Source organism: Macaca thibetana, chromosome 7 (assembly GCF_024542745.1).
Source record: "Macaca thibetana thibetana isolate TM-01 chromosome 7, ASM2454274v1, whole genome shotgun sequence".
In the NCBI taxonomy this organism is placed as follows: Eukaryota; Metazoa; Chordata; class Mammalia; order Primates; family Cercopithecidae; genus Macaca; species Macaca thibetana.
In genome coordinates this window covers 42253120-42273731 of record NC_065584.1, presented here as the reverse complement: position 1 = coordinate 42273731, position 20612 = coordinate 42253120, and the positions used below count along the sequence as shown (strand labels likewise).

The 20612-nt window shown below is 38.8% G+C and overlaps 1 protein-coding gene and 1 pseudogene across 19 annotated transcripts in view; one reads left to right on the top strand and one right to left on the bottom strand.

The window, feature by feature from the left end:
• FUT8 (fucosyltransferase 8) overlaps positions 1 to 20612 on the top strand; it is a 339734-nt gene that overhangs the window by 60615 nt on the left and 258507 nt on the right. For 14 of the 19 annotated variants that reach the window (XM_050799254.1, XM_050799256.1, XM_050799273.1 and 11 more), the window contains one exon: positions 570 to 667. The exons of 2 other annotated variants lie outside the window; for them this stretch is intronic. The gene's annotated coding sequence lies outside the window, so the exon portion shown is untranslated. Of the gene's footprint in view, positions 1 to 569; positions 668 to 5254; positions 5319 to 20612 lie in introns of all 19 variants that reach the window. 3 more of the 19 variants (XM_050799275.1, XM_050799268.1, XM_050799267.1) reach the window with 1 other exon arrangement.
• LOC126959136 (60S ribosomal protein L21-like) lies at positions 11890 to 14320 on the bottom strand (annotated as a pseudogene).

Here is a 20612-nt window from a genome sequence, read left to right as displayed (position 1 = left end):
GGGGCTCCCACTGTGCGGTGGCGGGCTGAAGGGTTCCTCAAGTGCCGCCAGAGTGGACACCAAGGCTGAGGAGGCTCTGAGAATGAGGGCTGCTAGCACATTGTCACCTCTCATTGTGATTGGCTATGTAAGGAAAAGTTAAAGGGATTTAAAAATATATGTAATAGGCTGCCTGCGGTGGCTCAAGCCTGTAATCCCAGCACTTTGGGAGGCCGAGACAGGCGGATCACGAGGTCAGGGGATCGAGACCATCCTGGCTAACATGGTGAAACCCCGTCTCTACTAAAAAAAAAAATACAAAAAAAACTAACCGGACGAGGTGGCGGGCGCCTGTAGTCCCAGCTACTCGGGAGGCTGAGGCAGGAGAATGGCGTAAACCCGGGAGGCGAAGCTTGCAGTGAGCTGAGATCGGGCCACTGCGCTCCAGCCTGGGCGACAGAGCGAGACTCCGTCTCAAAAAAAAAAAAAAAAAAAAATATATATATATATATATATATATATATATATAAATAATGCTAACTGAAGCTTGAGTCAAGGGCTGAATTTCATATATTTTTATTTTGTTCCAGGTTGCTGCTTTTGCTCAGAGGATATCAATGACCCTAATGGTCTTTTTATTCAAGATAAAGTGACTTACTGCCTTTGTTGATTAACTGGACAAATTCAGGTTAGTGTATTTTGTGGACAGCACTTCCTTTTTCTAATTATATGTTAATATTTTTGAGATATAGATAATTTTGTGGTTAAAGCTACATGTTACGTACCAGTTAAGTAGAAAGGCCAAGTCAGTCTAAACTCTGTTAAATTGTGTATTAGTTAAGAAACATTTTCTTACTGCCTACTGTGTACAATATTCACTGCATACATTGAAAAATATTTTACTTCCTTTTAAATAGTTTTGTAGTTTAAATTATGGGGCTGGATAAAAAGTTGTGGTTGAACGCGATACATTAACTTTTGGCATCGTTGTGTGGCATTTTTTGGTGCTAAAAATAAGCAACTCATCTTAAACATTTCTGACATTTTTAGTAGCTGACTTTTAAAGGTATTCTTGTCCAGATTTCAGTCCTGCATTAACATTTTTATTTATTTTTAGCGTTCATTCTATTAATTTTGACAAATATATGTCACCACAATTAAAGCATTTTCCAAACCTTCCAAATTTGCTCATGTTGCTCATTTGTAGTTAACCTCTCCTTATACCTCAATCCCTAGCAATCGCTGATCGCTTTCTATCCCTATAGTTTGCCTTTTCCAATATGTCATTTAATTGGAATCATCTAATATGTAGTTTTTAAATCCTGGCTTCTTTCACTTAGAATAATATATTTGAGATTTATTCATGTTGCTTTGTGCATCAGTAGTTGTGTATCAGTAGTTTTTTTTTTTTTTTTTTTTATTGCCGAGTAGTGTTCCACTTTATGGATACCATAATTCGTTTATTCATTTACCTGTTTATGGATATTTAGGCTGTTTGTAGTTTTTGATGATCATAAAACTGCTGCAGTCATACATTAAAAAAATAAAAATGTGATTCTATGTTCTTTAAAAATTTGGCCGGGCGTAGTGGCTCAAACCTGTAATCCCAGCACTTTGGGAGGCTGAGGTGGGCAGATCATGAGGTCAAGAGATCGAGACCATCCTGGCCGACATGGTGAAACCTTGTCTCTACTAAAAATACAAAAATTAGTTGGGTATGGTGTTGCATGCCTGTAGTCCCAGCTACTTGGTAGGCTGAGGCAGGAGAATCGCTTGAACTCAGGAGGCAGAGGTTGTGGTGAGGTGAGATTGCGCCATTGCACTCCAGCCTGGTGACAGAGTGAGACTCTGTCTTAAAAAAAAAATTTTTTTTTTTTGCATTGATATATATTAGATGTATGTATTTATTTTCAGGGTACATGTGATAATTTAATACCTTTATGTAATCAAATCAGAGTAATTGGAATATCCATTAACTTAAATATTCATTTTTTCTTTATATTAAGAACATTTTAATTGTTCTCTTTCCTAGCTATTTTGAAAGGTACAGTCAGCAAAGGTTAACTATAATCACCCTATTGATCTATTGAGCACCGGGTCTTATTTCTTCTAAGTGTATGGTGTATGTTTGTACCCATTAATGAACCTTTCTTCAACCCCGACCCCATATACTTTTTACTAATAGAAGTTACTTTTTGTTGTTGCTAATGTTAAAGAGCGGTAATGATTTAACTATTGCCTTTTAGGCTGTGGTTGCATTTCTTTTTAAAAATGTTATTAAAACGTAAGGAGAACACAATGGACATCGTGGCTATGGGAAGAAACTTGCAATTTATGGTCATTTTGAGTACAGAAAGAGAAATGATGTAAAATTATTAGAAAGGGGATCTATTGGAACTTGTGGTGTTTCCTGATTTTGGAGATAATAGGTAGCCTTCTTGAATATATGGTAGATCAGAAATATACAGATAGATTAATATCGTTAAACCTCATATAGGTAGCTTCAAAAGTCATCTATAAAAGTCAAGTACATTAGAATTCTCCTATATTAAAAACATACTTAAACAGGGTAAAGGTTGGGCATGCAAAAGTCAGTTTAAACTTTCTTGAATGAATATGTAGGATGAAAGTGATAGAAACTGTCTTTCTGCCTTGGGGAAATTAATGACCTCAAAAAGTAGCTTGAAACCCTATTTGAATATTTATAAGGAAACTGTAGTTCATTATTTGTTATAGAAATAAAAAGGTCTTGAGAAAGTATTATGCTCTGACTGAGAAAATGTTGGATGGTTTAGACTCTAGCTTCTAAGCCTGGACACTAAAAGACTTACTGCAACTTTAACTGTTTTCTTGTTTCTGAACATGTTTAGATGAATTATGTAACTTTCATAGTATCTCTATAGATAAGTGGCCTGCCGTATTGTGTTCTCCGAAAACATTTTTTTAAAACTTTTTTTCCTTTCATTTCTTTTTTTTTTTTTTTTTTTTGAGACGGAGTCTCGCTCTGTCGCCCAGGCTGGAGTGCAGTGGCCGGATCTCAGCTCACTGCAAGCTCCGCCTCCCGGGTTCACACCATTTTCCTGCCTCAGCCTCCCGAGTAGCTGGGATTACAAATGTGTGCCACCATGTCCAGCTAAGTTTTGTATTTTTAGAAGAGATGGGGTTTTGCTATGTTGGCTAGGCTGGTCTTGAACTTCTTGGCTCAAGCAGTCTGCCCGCCTCAGCCTCCTGAAGTGCTAGGATTATAGATGTGAGGCGCCGTGGTCAGAGAGCATTTCTTAAATAGAAAAAACATTTTAGGCAGAGTCAGAGCATTTTAGAGATACTTCTGAAAGAGAATAGTTATCTATTCAGTGGGCAAATGCAACACAGAGTCAAAGATAATGCTGTGCTCAGAAGTCATGATTTCTTCAGGATTTTAGGGTATTTAGATTTTAAACCACAATTCTAAGGTCAATATTTATGTAAAGTATTTATGAAAATAAAAGCGATATTTAAATTTAAATTTAATATGCTTTAATTCACATAAAATATTTTGAGGTTGTTAAAAAATAAAGTTTAGATTTTTCTAGCTATATATTCAATATAAGCATATTTTTTTAATATTTGAAAATTGAGATCCTATCTTGCACTGTTTAAATAGTAGCCCATTTAACTTAAAAAATTAACTGCAAAAGAAATAAACAAAAATTGAGTTTTTGTAAAGAATATTAAATTGAGTAATTTAACTTTATCCCATCCATTAGGTTAAGCAGTGATCCCAGGATAAAGAGAGAGAGACAGAATGATGCGTAAAATGAACGCTACACTGCAATGTCTCCAGATAGCTGTATGAGTAAAAGCTTACTATCTTACCTCTCTGGGTCTTTATTTTCTTATTTTAAAAAAAGGCGTTAAGGTCCACATTAAAGTCAGGTATTATTGGTGAAGTTTAAAACTACTAGTCTCTTTTATTTCATGAACACTGCCAGGCATTGGAAATTAGTGATAAAACTTGATTCACTGTGAGAAATAGCCAAAAAATAATTTAAAAAAATAGCATTTTATTTTAAAGTTAAAAAATAATAAAATAAAAATAACTTGTTTGAGAGACTTTTCTAGAAATGGAACATTTTAAAATGAAAATAGGATCCAAATATCTAAGTATTTACTTTTGATATTTGATATATAGGCTTGTTATAAGATTGTGACTCTGCTGAAGTGGTTTTAGTTTATACAGATTTTTGAGAGAAGAAAGTGTACCTTTTTGCTCTATATATTTTCTTTGGAAACATCTTCTCATTGTATTGTACCAATTTCATCTTGATTCTCTAAGAATCTTTTTAGTCTTTTAGGACAAAGGAAATAGGTATTGAGAGACATTTCTCTTCAATCTTATGGGTCTCTTCTGTTTCTGCACATTTGCTGAGCACAGTAATGATAGCTTTTGTTGGGGGCTATCTTTTTCAAAGAAATCTATTTAGCAAACAGCCTAGGAAGATAGAAATAGTGCTTCCATTAGGACAGATGGCACATTTCTTTGCTGCCCGGGATAATTAAGATAATCTCTCTGGGAAAAGGTTGGGCATTTTTGCTTGTAGCTCCTTTTAAAGATTGGAGTTTCGTAAGCTTAGGTTTTCTTGTCCTGCATTGCAACCCACAGTATGTGCACTTGGTTTTCCTTTCATTGGCCTTTAGGAATTAGAGCTTGAGGAACCAGTACAAAATATGGTACTCTGTCTATGTGGTTGTTGTGAGTAGTAAACTGTTCTTTGTTTCTGACCTAGGAGTGTTATAACTTCTGCCAGGATTATCTGATGCTAGTTTATGAGATATCACTAACACAACCTATTGATAAAACAAAGCTGAGTTTATTGCTTATTGTGGTAAGGGAGAACACCACCTTAAAAGATCTTTGGTAGTGTCTTAGGTCAAAATTTGAGAATTTGAAGTTCGGTTTAAGTTGGATCTTTCAGTGGTGGTGATGAGGCTTGATTAGGATTGGGTAGATGTCATGATAAAACAGTTTAGGTTTGGTTGAAACAGTAAGATAAAGATTTTGAAAACTGCCGGAGAGTTGATGGGTCTTTCCAGAAGGTCTGTAGTGAACAATCACATTATATTTCTGCAAGAGTCTCCTAGAATAGCAGTTATGCTAATTAAGACAGTGGACTGGTAAAGTCATGTTAATGTACCTAGAAAGTTGTGTGTGTGAGTGTATTAGTTTTCTAGGGCTGCTATAACAAAGCACCGTAAACTGGGTGGCTTAATATAACAGAAATTTATTCTTTCACAGTTTTGGAGGTTAGCAGTCTGAAATCAAGGTGTTGGCAGGGCCACACTCTCTCTGAAGGCTCTAGGTAAGAATCCTTTTCTTCTTCTTTTAGGTTATGGTGGATGCCAGAAATCCTTAGTGTTTCTTGACTTGTGGTAGCATAACTCCAATATCTACCTCAGTATTCACATGACATCTTCCCTCTGTGGGTGTTTGTGTTCAAATTTCCTTCTTACAAGAATTCCAGTCATGTATTAGGGTCCATCCTAATCCAAAATGACATTATACCAACTTGATTATATCTGCAAAGACCCTATTTCCAGCAGTTAAAAATTTTGGGAGGACACTTATTCAACTCAGTATGGGGGACATGTAGTTTCAGTCTTCAGTGTCCAAACTGTATGTAGGTACATGGTGTTTGCTCTCAGTGTCCATGAAACTATGGTAGACTGATGTTAGCTTGCATGTAGGGTAAAATCTTAGGTTCTTCAGAGTTCTTGACAACCGCATGGTATAGTAGAAAGAAAATCAGTTTGGACGTCCTTACCTTAGTTCTGCTCTGCATCCTTACCTTAGTTCTGCTCTGTTATTAACTAGCTTAAGAAAGTTACTGTCTTCTTCAGCTATTAGGTTGTTACTGATACACCAGGAGTTCAGTCTAGGTCCTGCTGCTTGCTGCATAGAAAGCCAATCACTGAGACAACGAGTATTGCCAAGGAAGAAGGCTTTAATCAGGTGCAGCAGCTGAGAAGATGGGAGCTCAGTCTCAATTTCATCTCCCTGACTGACTAAAACCAAGGTTTATATAGCAGGGAAGAAATATAACAATGTGTAAGAAAACAGGAACTTGGGAGGGGCAAGGAAGCAATATTGGTGAATGAGGGGTCTGGCATCTGGTGAGGTGATTTGGTTTCAGTTCTTTGATACTTTTTCTGCCAAAAGAACTGTCTGTGAGACTACTGGATTCGTTTCAGTTTCCTCATAGATAAAATTTGAGGCCTGAGGAAGAGAAGAAGAGTAAACCAAATGATCTTTAAGACATATCTAGTTCTCAGATTCTAAAGTTTTATAATTGTTGAGTGCCTGCTATATACCATATTAATATTAGTCTTGCTGGAGTCACAAAATAAAAAGGGAATAGAAAATGCGTTAAGTACTAATCAGATAGACTCTAACTTGTGAATGTAGCATGCATAAATTAATTTGTTTTGTTTATTTGGGTGAAGCTAATTCATGAAGATATTAGGTAAACATGCTGTTTGCCCTGATTTTTTGACTTACCATTTTGGTTTCCAACTTGAATAGTGTATTTGGAAGAGGAGCATTCTGCAGGTCACTTAAAGTTAGAAAAATGCTGCACCCTCAGGCTGAGTTCACAAAATGAAATAACCTTTCCTGAAGTGAATATGAGAATGTGGTCCTGCCTTCGTTGCCCACGTTTGTCTCTCGTGTCATTCTTGTGGTTGAGAGATTTTAGAAAAATTCTTACTAGAGAATGGTAATAGTACTGTGAGGTGGCGCATGGTGTTAGAATTCTAGGTGTAAGTTATTCATATGCTATTGAGTTTTCTTTATGTTTTAAATAGGTCACTGTAGTATGGTATTTGAATTCTTTGAATCATGTTGAGAGTATGTAATAATTACTTCATAGAGATATTGTGGGCACTAAAAAATTCTTTGGTACCACCAAAACCCCCTGTGGTCGTGTATGTGCTTGTTCTTTGAAGTTACAAATGAACAATGACTAGATATTGATGATAAGTATAAGTACAGGTTGAACCAGTATTTTTAGATCTGGACAAAAGTTACTGAAGTAGGAGAAAAGAGGGATTTTTATTCATTCCATATGGAAGAAATTCAAAACCATATACTAGGGGGTGATGGGATTCTCTCACCACTTCCTGTATGTAGCCCTTCCATCACACACAAATTGTACTGAATGTTTTCATAGTGGATATTTGGGCAATTCAGAGACTCTCACTAGATCTTGTAACAATGGTAATGTATTTAATTAATTTTAGAAGATACATTAGAATATAGAATTAGCAGTAACACTCCAGCAATACCTGAAATAAAATGTATTAAAATAGACAGAATATAGAAATTAAATAGACACTATAATTACAATAATAAAAAGATATACCTCTATCATATTTCTATTTACATTTATATTCTAGTCAATTAAAAGAGTAGGAGAATTTTTTATCTTTCTGTCTTTATTTTTTTGAGACAGGGCCTCACTCCATCGCCCAGGTTGGCGTACATTGACGCAGTCATGGCTCACTGCAGCCTTGACCTCCTTGGCTCAGGTGATTCTCCCACCTCAGCCTCCTGAGTTGCTGTGATTGCAGGTGCACATGCACACACCACCATGCCTGGCTAATTTGTTATATTTTTTGTGGAGATGGAGTTTTGCCATGTTGCCCAGGCTGATCTTGAACTCCTGTGCTCAAGCAATTTCCCCACCTCAGTCTCCCAAAGTGCTGGGAGCCACCGTGCCTGGCTAATATATTTTCTTAACGTTAAAGAAAAGAATGTTAAGGAGTTACTCAGAAAGAGTAACTTGACCTTTTGGTGTGGGCTATTTTGATGATTCTTGGGAAGATTTTCTTTTTTTCTTCATTCCTGGGGCCATGGTGGCTGATCATCCAAGCTTGGATTAAACTCTGTTCCTTGTGCTTTTCCTTCTCATTTTAGGCTTTGGAGTTGGTATACTTATATTACCAAGAAAATAATGTTCCTCCAACTTACAAGAAATATTTTTTAGTTTCAGAGAATTATGAGTTGGTAAAGATTGAAAAAGATGGTATGGATGTGTTTGAATTACTCACTTTTATGATGTGTAGTCTTCACTTTTCATGTTGTGTTTTGTTGGACTCAAAGATGCTTGAGAAATTAAAGAGATTCTCCATGGCTCCCCCAGCCACCCCTGCAGCCCTGTTGGGGAAAAAAGGAAACAAAGGAGGAAAACCATGTTGAACACATTTTTTCTTAAGCACCTATAATGAATTGGAGTTTTTAAAAAATAGATTTTATTTCTTAGGGCAGTTTTAGGTTTACAGAGAAATGGAACAGAAAGTACAGAGAGTTCCCAAATATCCCCCCACTTTATCTTACAATCTGTAATAATTGCTTATTATTTCCAGGAGTTTGTTGGTCAGTACTTTGGGTTTTTTTTTTTTTTTTGTTAAACGTAGATGATCATGTCATCTGCAAACAGAGAGTTTTATTCTTCCTTCCCAATTTGTGTACCTTTTATGTCCTTTTCTTGTCTCGTTGCATTAACTAAGATGCCCAATATGATGTTGAATAGGAGTGGTAAGAAGGGAAGTCCTTGCTTTGTTCCTGATCCTAGGGAGAAAGCATCTGGTTTCTCACCATTGGGTATGGTGTTTGCTGTAAGTTTTTTGTAAATTTTATTTATCAAGTGGAGGAAATCCTCCTCTATTTCTAGTTTGCTGAGAACATGTGATTATTAATTGATGTAGAATTTTATCAAATACTTTTAGTGCATCTATTGATATGATCTGATTGTAAGATTTTTTTTCTGTTTCCTGGATTACATTAATTGATTTTTAGATGTTGAACCTACCTTGTATACTTGGAATATACTCTACTTGGTTGTGGTGTATAATGTGATTTGCTAAGATTTTTGAGGACATTTGCCTCTGTGTTCATGAAAGATACTGTTCTGTGATTTTCCTTTCTTGTAAGGCTGTTGCCTGGGCTTATTATCAGGGTAATGTTGGCCTCTGAGAATGAGTTAGGAAGTGCTCACTCTGCTTCTACAGATTGTAGAATATTGGTATCATTTGTTCCTTAAATAGTTGATAGAATTCGTGAGTGAATTATCTGAGTGTGTTGCTTTCTGTTTTGGAAGATTATTAATTATTTATTCAGTTTTTATAAATTGATTTAGGTTTATTCAGATTGTTTCTTCTTGTGTGAATTTTGGTAGATTGTGTCTTTTAAGGGATTAGTCCATTTCACCTAAGTTATCAAATTTAAGGGCATCGAACCAGCTTCGAGTCTTGTTGATTTTCTTTGTTTCCCTGTTTTCCATTTTGCTCTGATTTTTACTTTCTTCTGCTTCCTTTGGATTTAATTTGTTCATTTTCTAGTTTCCTAAATTAAAAGCTTAGATGATTAATTTTACCTTTCTTCTTTTTTAACATATACATTCAATGCTAAAAATTAATCTCTTCATCCTGCTTTGCTGCATTCCGTATTTATTTATTTACTTATTTACTTATTTGTGAAATGGGGTCTCATTATGTTACCTAGGCTGGTCTGGAACTCCTAGCCTCAAGTGATCCTCCTGTCTTAGCCTCCCAAAGTGCTGGGATTACATGCATGAGCCACTGTGCCCGGCCATAAATTTTGGTGTTTTATTTTCATGTACACTTAGTTTAAAATATTTTATAATTTCTCAAGACTATTTTTTTTGACCTATGAGTTAGGTGTAAGTGAGCTGTTTAAACATCTCTAAAAATTTTCCAGCTATGTTTTTGTTTAACTAGTTTAATTCCATTGTGGTGTGTCTAGTTGTATGGTGTCTATTCTTTAAAATTTGTTAAGGTATATTTTGCAGTCTGTCTTTGTGAAATGTTCCCTGTGGATTTGAGAAGAATGTGTATACTGCTGTTGCAGGATGAAGTGTTCTATAAATGTTGGTTAGATCCAGTTGATTGATGGTGTCCTCAGTTCTACCACACCTTCCTGATTTTCTGCTTCTGTCAATTACTGATAGAGGGTTGCTGAAGCTCCAACTATAATATTGAATTCATGTGTTTCTCCTTGTAGTTCTATCAGTTTTTATTATACCTTATGTATTTTGACACTCTGTTGTTAGTTACATACATATAAAGATAATTATGTCTTCTTGGTGAATAATAACAGATTGATCATCTGTTGTTATGTAATGCACCTCTATCACTGATAATTTTTCTTGGCCTGAAGCTTGCTCTTTCTGAAATTTATATAGCCATTCCAGGTTTCTTTTGATTAGGTTTAGTGTAGCCTATCTTTCTGCATCCCTTTACTTTTAATCTGTTTTCATCTTTGTATTTAGAGTGGGATTTTTGTAGACATCATATAGTAGGGTCTTGTCATTTGATTTACTCTTGACAGCACGTGTCTCTTAACTGGTGTATTTAGAACACAGATGTTTAAAGTAATTATTCATATAGTTGGATTAATATCTACTGTATTTATAACTGTTTTCTACTCATTGTCCTTGTTCTCTTTTTGTCTTTCACTTTGTCTCTGCCTTCTTCATTGTAATTGACCATTTTATATAATTCCATTTTGTCTCCTGTTTTAAAATATATATTATACTTATTTAAAATTATTTTTTAGGCTGGGCATGGTGGTTCATGCCTGTAATCCCAGCACTTTGGGGAGGCCAAGGTGGGTGGATCACTGAGGTCAGGAGTTTGAGACTAGCCTGGCCAACATGGTGAAACCCTGTCTCTACTAAAAATAAAAAAATTAGCCAGGTGTGGTGGCAGGCGCCTGTAATCCCAGCTACTCAGGAGGCTGAGGCAGGAGAATTGCTTGAACCCAGGAGGTGGAGGTTGCAATGAGCCAAGATCACACTACTGCACCCAAATCTGTCTCAAAAAAAAAAGAATAAAATGAAGTTATTTGAGTGGTTGCCCCAGAGTTTGCAATAATTGCACAGTTAAACTAATCCAAGTTCACTTTTGAAATAACACTATACCACTTCATAGGTAGTGCAAATACCTTATAACAGTGTCAGTTCCTTTTTCCCATTCCTTATAATGTTACTTTTATTTGTTTTGCTTTTCTATAATTTATGGTCACAAAATATATTGTTGCTATGATTATTTTGAACAAGTTGTTATCTGTTAGATGAATTAAGGATCAGAAAAACAAAAGATTTAATTTTACCTTTATTTTTTTCTCTACACTCTTCCTTTCTTTTTGTAATCCATATTTCTGATCTATATAATTTTCCTTCTTTGTGAATAACTTCTGTTAACATTTTTTGCAAGTCATGTTTATTGGATTTCATTTCTTCCAGTTTTTATTTGAGAAAGTCTTTATTTCTTTGTCACTTTCGAAGGATAATTTTGCTGGGATTCTACGGGAATTCTAGTTTGGTGTTTTTAAAAACAGTCCAGAGGTTTATTCTTATTTTATTTTATTATTTCATTTTATTTTTTTGAGACGGAGTCTCACTCTGTCACCCAGGCTGGAGTGCTGTGATACTGTCTTGGCTCACTGCAACCACCGATTCCCGGTTTCAAGTGATTGTCCTGCCTCAGCCTCCTAAGTAGCTGGGACTACTGGTGTGCGCCACTATGCCTGGCTAATTTTTTGTATTTCTTTTTTTTTTTTTTTTTTTTTTTTTGAGACAGAGTCTTGCACTGTCGCCCGGTCTGGAGTGCAGTGGTGTGATCTTGGCTGATTGCAACCTCCGCCTCCTGGGTTGAAGCGATTCTCCTGCCTCAGCCTCTTGAGTAGCTGGAATTACAGGCGCCCACCACCACGCTTGGCTAATTTTTTGTATTTTTAGTAGAGATGGGGTTTGACTATGTTGGCCAGGCTGGTCTCGAACTCCTGACCTCATGTTCGCCCACCTCGGCTTCCCAAAGTGCTGGGATTACAGGTGTGAGCCACTATGCCCAGCCAGTCCAGAGGTCTTTTATTTTTTTTTTTTACACCTATTATGCTGTGAATTCATAGGGAATAGGTTCCAGCAGCTTAGGCTCCTTCCCATTGGTTCTCACAAAGTGTGCTTCTCTGGATGGAGCAGGCTGGTGCTTCAGTTGAACCCAGGTACCTTTCTCTTTGGCTTCTTTGTTTTTCTAGTCATTTTCCTTTATGCGTTTCAGGAAGCTGTCTTGGCTCTTAGAGTGCTTAATGTGCTCAGTATGCACATTAATTCTCTTGGCAAGAATCTTGCCCTTGTTTGTTTGCAAGTTTTTTATAATACCAACAGCATGCTGGGTAACGTGTTTGTTTACAACTTGTTTACAATGCCAACAACATGCTGAGCAGCACTACAGACTCTTCCAGTTTTGCCATGATAACACTTGTGGAGCATTCCTTTTTGAACAGTACTCATTCCCTTGATGTCTACAATATCACCTTTCTTGCAGATTCGCATACATGTAGCCAAAGGAACAACTCCATGTTTAGTAAAAGGCCTAGAGAACATATATTGGGTGTCTCTTCTCTTTCCCTTTGTGTTCGTCGTTTTTGGCGAATTACTGAAAAATGGTGGTTCCCGCCGAAAGGTTGGATTTTTTTTTTTTTTTTAACGCTAAATATTTCACTTCACTCTTTTTGCTTGCGTGGCTTCTGAAGAGAAAGTTTGATCTAATTCTTATCTTTATTTCTCTGTGGATAAGATGTTTTGTGTGTGTGTTGTTTTTTTCCTTTACCTCTTGCTTTTTTCGAGATACCTTATTGGTCTTGAAGTTAATAAGTAAAAAATTAAAGTTTGCTTTTGATTTAGTTTCCTCTGTCTGATTTTCTGCAGCTTCACTATCATTTGTCTGTGGAAATATTTTGGTATTTATCTTGCTTGGTATTCTTTGAACTTCCTGGTTTGGTGTCTCTTACTAAAGACATTCTTTCCTGTTACAGTGTTATTGATTTGTACACTCTCCTTCCTCACCTCCCCCCTTCACTGTTTTTTCCTACTCTTTCCTCTTCCTTTCTTTCCACAGGATCTCACTCTGTCACCCTGGCTGGAGTGCAGTAGTGGCATCATCATAACTCACTGCATTCTTGAACTCCGAGGCTCAAGTGATTCTCCCTCCTCAGCTTCTCAAGTAGCTAGGACTACAGGTGTGTGCCACCATGCCTGGCAATTAAAAAAAAAAAATCATAGAGACAGGGTCTCCAGTGTTGCCCAGGCCGGTCAGAAAAAAGAACTTAGCTGGGCATGGTGGCATGCACCTGTAGTCCTACCTACTTGGGAAGCTGTGGCAGGAAGATTGCTTGTGCCTAGGAGTTCAAGGCTACAGGGAGCTGTGGATCACCACTGTACTCCAGACTGGGTAACAGTGAGACCCTGTCTCAAAACATATTAAAAAAAAAATTCCTGGTGATAATTTGATAATTCCTGGTAAAAATTCCTGCCACATCCGAGTCTGTTTTCGAGGCTTGCTTTGTTTCTTCAGATTGTATTTTTTGCCTTTACAGTGCCTCATAATTTTTTTTCATAGCCAGACAGAATGTATCAGGTAAAAGGAACTGAGGTAAATAGGCCTTTAGGGTGAGGTTTTATGTTTGTCTGTTTAGAAGTCAGGCTGTGTTTAGTGTTTGCTCTGGCTGTGGTATCAGAGGCAAATGTTACAGGATCTTTAAGGTGTTGCTTTTCTGGCTAGAAACCTCTGTGGCCGGTGGCGCCTTTGCCTGAGTTCTTGTCCTGTATCCAGGAAGAATGAGGTATGCAGACAAATGGAGGGTGAGCAAGACAAAGAGAAGCTTTACTGAGTGTTAGAACAGCTCAGATGAGAGCTGCAGAGGGCAGCCCCTCTCTGTAGGCAGGTCCTCTCATCCAGTGTTCAGCTGTCAGCAGAGAGAAGGCCCTGGAGTGAGTGGCTCCTCTCTGCAAGCAGGTCCCCATTGACTTCCCAGCTCTCAGCAGAGAGGAGAGGTCCTCTGCCCTGCCCTGGCTGATGCCGGGGCTTTTATGGACCTCAGTGGGGAGGAAGTGTGCGCCAGTTGGTACATCGGTGGCTATGGGTGGGCTGGAAAAGGCACCACAAGCCCCCACTGCAGTCTGCGGGTTTGACAGCCCGGTCCCCAACCTTCAGGCCCTCCCTGGCCTGAAGGTGGGATCTTACTGGGGACCTGCCCCCTTCCACCCAGGAGCCTGTCTGCCTCCTGCCACCTTCCATGGTTCCCAGGCTGCTTGTGCCAAGGGGCACCTGCCCACCAGCATGGAGCAGCTCTCCACCTCAGCTTCCCCACAGGGGGCCTAGGCGGCAGGGTCTGAGCATGCGCATATCCTGTTGGGCTGTGATGGTGTCCAGGCTTGGCTCCAACCCTGCTCTGAGAACCTGCCAGATTGGAGCCGGTACGGGAAGTGGCAGCGGGAACAGGCATTTCCGAGCCTGTGAAGGCAAGCGGGGGGCCTTCCCGAGCCCACAAGAGCACAAGGAGGCCTGGGTCCACAACCCTGACTTGGATAGCTGCAGCTGTATGGGGTTGGGAGACAGGGCTCCTGCCTGTTTCCAGTCCCCAAGAGCACATGGAGGCCTGGGTCTACCACCCAGGCTTGGGTGGCTTGGGCTGCTGCCTGCTCCTGGCTCCCACTGGCACTGTGGAGCATGCAGCCCTGGCTCCACCCCCTTTCATCCTGGGGCAGGGGCTCCAGATCCTTGCTGGGCCTGGGCTGGGATCTGGGGCAGGGGTGACATCACCGGGAGCTACCCCAGTTGCCTTGGCACTCGAGTGGCCCAGGCAGAGCAGATCACTGTCCGGCCTGGTTGTTGGGAGTGGCAGGCTCAGCAGTTGCCTGACATGGGGTGGACCCTAGGGATGTGGCCCCAGGCAGCCCTGCACAGAGCCTCCTCCTGAGGCCCAGGAACCTGGCACCCTCAGCGGGTGGGTGCAGTGGCTGTGTCACTAGCCGGTCCCTGAAGTGGGCACCGCTCCTGCTTCCCGCCTCAGGCCCCTGAGGCTCAGATTCAGCTCTGCATTGGGCCCCTGTCTGCTTGACTGTGCTGCACTGAGGGCGGCGGGCTGTTGAGAGAGGGGGTCTGTCCGCCTCTCCCTGTGCCTTCCCTGTACCAGAAAGCCACTGCCGTCACTATCAGAGGCTAAAATTTCTTCTAGTGTCGTTGCTTTTATCTGCCCTGTAGTCTTTGGGTTTTTGTCAATAATCCTTAAAAGGGGTCTGAGGCTTGCAGGTTTTTAAGTTGTAATCCTGTGTTGTACAAGAACTGTATTGATGTAGTGGTAAGGGTAGAGGTATAAGGGGGAAAGTTCTGCAGGCCTGTAATTAGATCTCAGGACTGTAGAACTTTCCCCCTCACCTCTGCCCTCTACCAACTGTGAGCCTGAGTTGGGTATCTTTCTCTTTTTCCCTGTCAAAGGATATATGGGGCTAGAGTTGGGTATTGCCCTTCCCTCAGGTTGGTTAGGCACTGTAAAACCCTAGTAGGTTAGGCAATCTAAAAGCCCAGTTGGTTAGGTTCTGGTAAAATAGTTTCCTTTACTGGAATGCCTTTTGATAGAAACAAAGTCCCTGGCATATTTCAAAATGTTTTTCTTCTTACCCTGCTGCCGGCAGGAGGGGATTTTTTCAGATCTTTGCCATGAGAACCTGGTAGGGCTTCTGCAGGTAAAACTCAGGAAAGTATGGGGACCCCTCTAAGACTGGTCTGCTTGCAGTTTTTAACTCTCAAGCTAGACCACAATTACTGTTTGAAGTGTTCCTACTGATGCTGGCTTCAGTTGAGAGCTTGTATTCCTGGGCTTCTGCTTCCCGCACACTGTGATTCTCTGTATCTGCCTGCCTGTCTCTCCAGGTTTTAGAGCAGCAGTTTGCCCTCTGGACCTCAATTCTCTGATGGCTCTAAGAAGAGTTGTTGATTATCAGTTTTTTTCCCCCCCAGCTTTTTTTCTTGTTGTGAGGTTGGGAGTGATGAATTAAAAGCTTTTTACAACCATACTTAAGGTTATTTTTTTGACAATTTTTGATGCTTTTGTAATTAGTCAAAAGACTTATTACAGTATCCTTTATCTGATTTGGCAGTATTGTTCATTAAGAATTTTATTTCTTCCTGACATCAGGTCTGCACATTTTGGGGATAATGTATTCTACTTTGCAAGAAAGATTAAAAAACTCCTCCAGAGGGAAGTTGATCATAGGACTGATTATTATTATTGATGAGTTGACTGCCTTGTTTTATGTTGCTATATAGGAATACCTGAGGCTGGTAATTTATAAAGAGTTTGATTTACCACACAGTTCTGCAGGCTGTACAAGAAGTATGGCACCGGGATCTGCTTCTAGTGGGCGCCTTAGGCTACTTTCGCTGATAGCAGAAGGCAAAGAGGAGCCAGCTTGTGCACCTAATGAGAAAGGAGAAAAGGGTGGGAGGAGGGACCCTGACTCTTTTAAACAACCAGCTTTTGGGGGAACAAATAGAGTGAGACCTCAAGCATGCCTGAGGAAGAGCATTAATTTATTCATGAGGGTTCTGACCCCTCCCCCCACCCCAACAACAACTCCCATTAGGTCCCACCTTCAACATTGAGATCAGATTTCAACAGGAGGGACAATCATCTAGTGATAGCATAGACTCAGGCTATTTACTATTCTGTTTTTAAGTATAGATTGAGGGCAACAGCAACCTTTGTTTTCTATGTTGAGGGCCAAAGGTTTATTTTTGTACTCTTATACTGTAAAAAAATATACTTTATTTTTATAGCCTTTTTGAGTGTAGGGTCATGTCAGGTTTTACTAATTGCACTTCTGATAAGTATACTGATGATGCTGAGGATGGTTATTAAAACCCTGTGCCGATACTTTGGATTTATGGAACCAATTAATTTGATGACTCATTTACATTGAATGTCTTAATTAGTAGATTTCCCACTAATTATTTTTATGAGCAGAGAATAAGGTAATGTTAATTCTTACTTTTTTGTGATATGGTAAAAAACTTAGTTCATATAATGAATTTAGTGCTCAAATAGCTTAGTAGAAATTGAAGTAGAAAGAGACAGATTGTTATAAATTAAATGTAAGATATAATTTTATTTTCTTTAGAAAGCTTTACATTGAAAATATCACATTATAGATAATTTAGACAACTTATTTATAACTTTTATTTATTATTATTGAATGTAAAAGAATTACACGCAGTCCCATGATCTTAACATAACTGTGGTTACCATGTTGGTATATGTGCCTTTTAGTCCTTTTTCATACAGAATTTTTTTTTTTACAAAGTTGTAATAATAATTTCTTTTCAAATTTGTGCCTTTTTTCAGTTAACAGTGTAAATGTTTCCCATTTCTCGTTGAGTCGAGGTACTGTTAGGTTGGTCATACTGATAGTTCATTGTACGTATTGCTGTAATATCTTTGTGCATTTAGGTTTTCCATGTTTGTACCTTATCTTTGGGTTTTCAGAAATCTGTGTCTCTCTCTTTCTCTTTTTGTGTGTCTTTTCTATCTCTCGCCTTCATTTGGGGAGCATTTTGTGTTCTCTTTCACAGGACTAATTTTTATTGGATCTTGAAAAATGAGATTATAAATTTTTTTGTTACTTATATAATTAGGAAACAATGCTTTTGGACTTACATTGCCAAGTTTTATTCCCAGAAATTGTAGTTTTGTGACTAGGTGATAAAAATGATCTCCTGTTTATGTGCCAAAGTTGGTATTCTAGACATTCATACTTAGGATGTAAATTGTAGTCCAATAATTTAATACTTTATGTTTAATTCTTGTAATATTTTACTCACAAATTGAAATTTTCCTTACCAATTTAATGTTTGTAGGCTTAATTTGGCATCTTTCTTAGGATTACTTATTAGATTTCTCTGCATTCTTGTGACTTCTTCCTAAACTAATGTTTAGAACTGAATTGGGTTCAGCAATTTAAGTGGAAAATCAGTATGACTAGAGACTTCTAGAAACTTCTTGTGTCACTGAGATGCTGAATTTGATGATTCTGACCCTACTTGCTCATCTGTAAAAGCTATTAGAGGATTGTTTTAAGTTTATATTCTATACAGGTATATATACACCATGTAATACCACTCAGCCATAAAAAAGAACGAAATAACATTTTTGCAGCAATTTGGATGGAGCTGTAGGCCATTCTAAGTGAAGTAACTCAGGAATACAAAACCAAATACTGTATGTTCTCAAAAGTGGGAGCTAATATGCAAAGGCATACAGAATAGTAAAAGAGACGCGGGGAGGTTAGGAAGAGGATGAGGGATAAAAAAAGATATATTGGGTACAATGTATGCAACTTTGGTGATGGATGTAGTAAACTCTCAGACTTCACCACTATACATTTTATCCATGTAACCCAAAACCACTTGTACTCCAAAAGCTATTGAAATTTAAAAGATATTTTTTTAAAAAAAAGAGGCCAGGTAGGGTGACTCATGCCTGTAATCCCAGCACTTTGGAAGGCTGAGGCAGGCAGATCACTTGAGGTCAGGAGTTCGAGACCAGCCTGACCAACATGGTGAAACCCTGTCTCTACTTAAAAAAAAAAAAAAAAGCCAGGTATGCTGGCTCATGCCTGTAATCCCAGCTACTCAGGGGTCTGAGGCGGGCGAATTGCTTGAACCTGGGAGGCAGAGGTTGCACTGAGCCGAGATTGTGCCACTGCACTCTAGCCTGGGCAACAGAGCAAAACTCTGTCTCAAAAAAAAAAAAAAAGAAAAAAATTTAAAAAAGAGTTTCTATTGTACCTAATCTTCTAGCCTTATTATTTCTTGGAGATTTTATAAATGCATGTAGCTTTTTTACTCTTGTCATCTTTAAGTTATTTGCCAAGATTGAAAAATAACCACTTTCTCCTAATACCTTGGTGAACCTGACAGACACAGTTCATTTTATTGTAAAAGTAGTAAAATTTCTCAACTGATACTTGTTCTTCATTTTTGTGGATTTTTTCAGGGAAGATAGGATTTATTTTTTATTTTTATTTTTTAGTAGAGATGAAATTTTGCTGTATTGCCAGGCTGGTCTGGAACTTCTGAGCTCAAGCAATCCTCCTGCCTCAGCCTTCCAAAGTGTTGGGATTATAGGTGTGAGCCACCACACCTGGCTGGAAGACAGGATTTTTTTAAAAGAGTAAATACCACTTAAGAATATCCACTAGTATGGGATCTAAAGTTAAGCATATAAGGATGCTCACATATTTCTTTGTATCTTGTTCCCAGTCTTTCCCCCTAATCTTGTCTTACCTTTTTCTCAACAAGTGTAGTTAACAACTACTATGAATTTGGAATACAAAATGATAACGACCCTACCTTTAGGAAACTGATAATTCAGAAGGTGAACTAGAAATATAAGTTAATAATTACAGTACAGGAACTCCCCTAATTTCCTCTATAATAACATGTCTCCCAAAATCTGATTGAAAATAAAAATTCCACTTGTCATAGGCGTAGGAGGTATTTGGGTGTTTGTATGGAGAGTCATTTCACAGAGCTAAAATTTATTATTATAAAATATTCAATTCTAATTCCTGGGAGTGTTATCTCCTTTGGAATTAGAAATCTTCGTTGCTGCATAACATTAAAGTGTCAGGATGATGCCTATAATCCCAGCACTTTGGAAGGTAGAGGCAGAGCATTGCTTGAGGCCAGGAGTTCGAGACCAGCCTGGGCAACATAGTGAGTGAGACCCTGTCTCTACCAAAAAAATTAAAAAAAAATTAGCCAGGCATGGTGGTGTGTGCATGTACTTAGGAGGCTGAGGCAGAGGATCGCTTGAGCTCAGGTGTTTGAGGCTGCTGTGAACTATGGTAGAGCCACTGCACTCCAGCCTCTGCAACAGAGGGAGACCTTGTCTTGGGGGGCGGAAAAAGTGTAAGGATGGGATTTTTAGGCATCTTTGGGACTGAGCAAATCAGTCCTGGGCCCAACCTCCTTGTAGGGGGTGAGGTGACAACCTGTGGAATTTGAGGCCTACTACTGGGATTGTAGGTATAGGAAGTTAAGAGGGAAAGGGTCTTTCTCACCCTGCCATGGTAGTAAAAGCTTGGTGCTTAATGGGTGCCTTTCACTTATTTGATCACCTAGGATTTCTGCTTAGAACCCAGCAATACTTGTAGACCTGCACTGTCCCAAGAGAGAAATCAGAGACTTTTGGTGATAAGTCAAGGGTAAGAGACGAGATAAGAGAACACCTACACTATAGGATATTAGAACTATAACTCTAATTACTCCTTCACACTCATCCTTCTCCCCCTCCCAGCTTCCAAGTATATGTGACTAAGGCTTTGTCCAGAGCAGGACTGGAGTATGGGGTCGGAAGAATTATTCTTTTTTCATCATAGGTCAGGATAGTGTCATGTCCTCCTAAACTTCAGGGAAAGCGTAGCTTCATACCTCTTCTCCCAATTTCCTAGCATTGTGAAATGACAAGGCTTCATGCAGTAACTCAAAATCATTGTTAATAAGGTGATATCTAAAAGATTGAATTTGGTATTCAGAAGTTAGTGTGAGGATGTTAGTCTGTCAGTGTGTGAAATGTTTTGAGCTGTGTGAAACTCAATTTTGCTTAGTGTGGTAAGTACAGCTGAAGTATGTGTAAAACTCAGTAGTAGCACACAGAAAGGAGTAATGAATTGTGTCTGGAGGGTCAGGAGAGATCTCACAAAGGAGAGAATCCTTGAATTCTTTGTTCAAGTGGT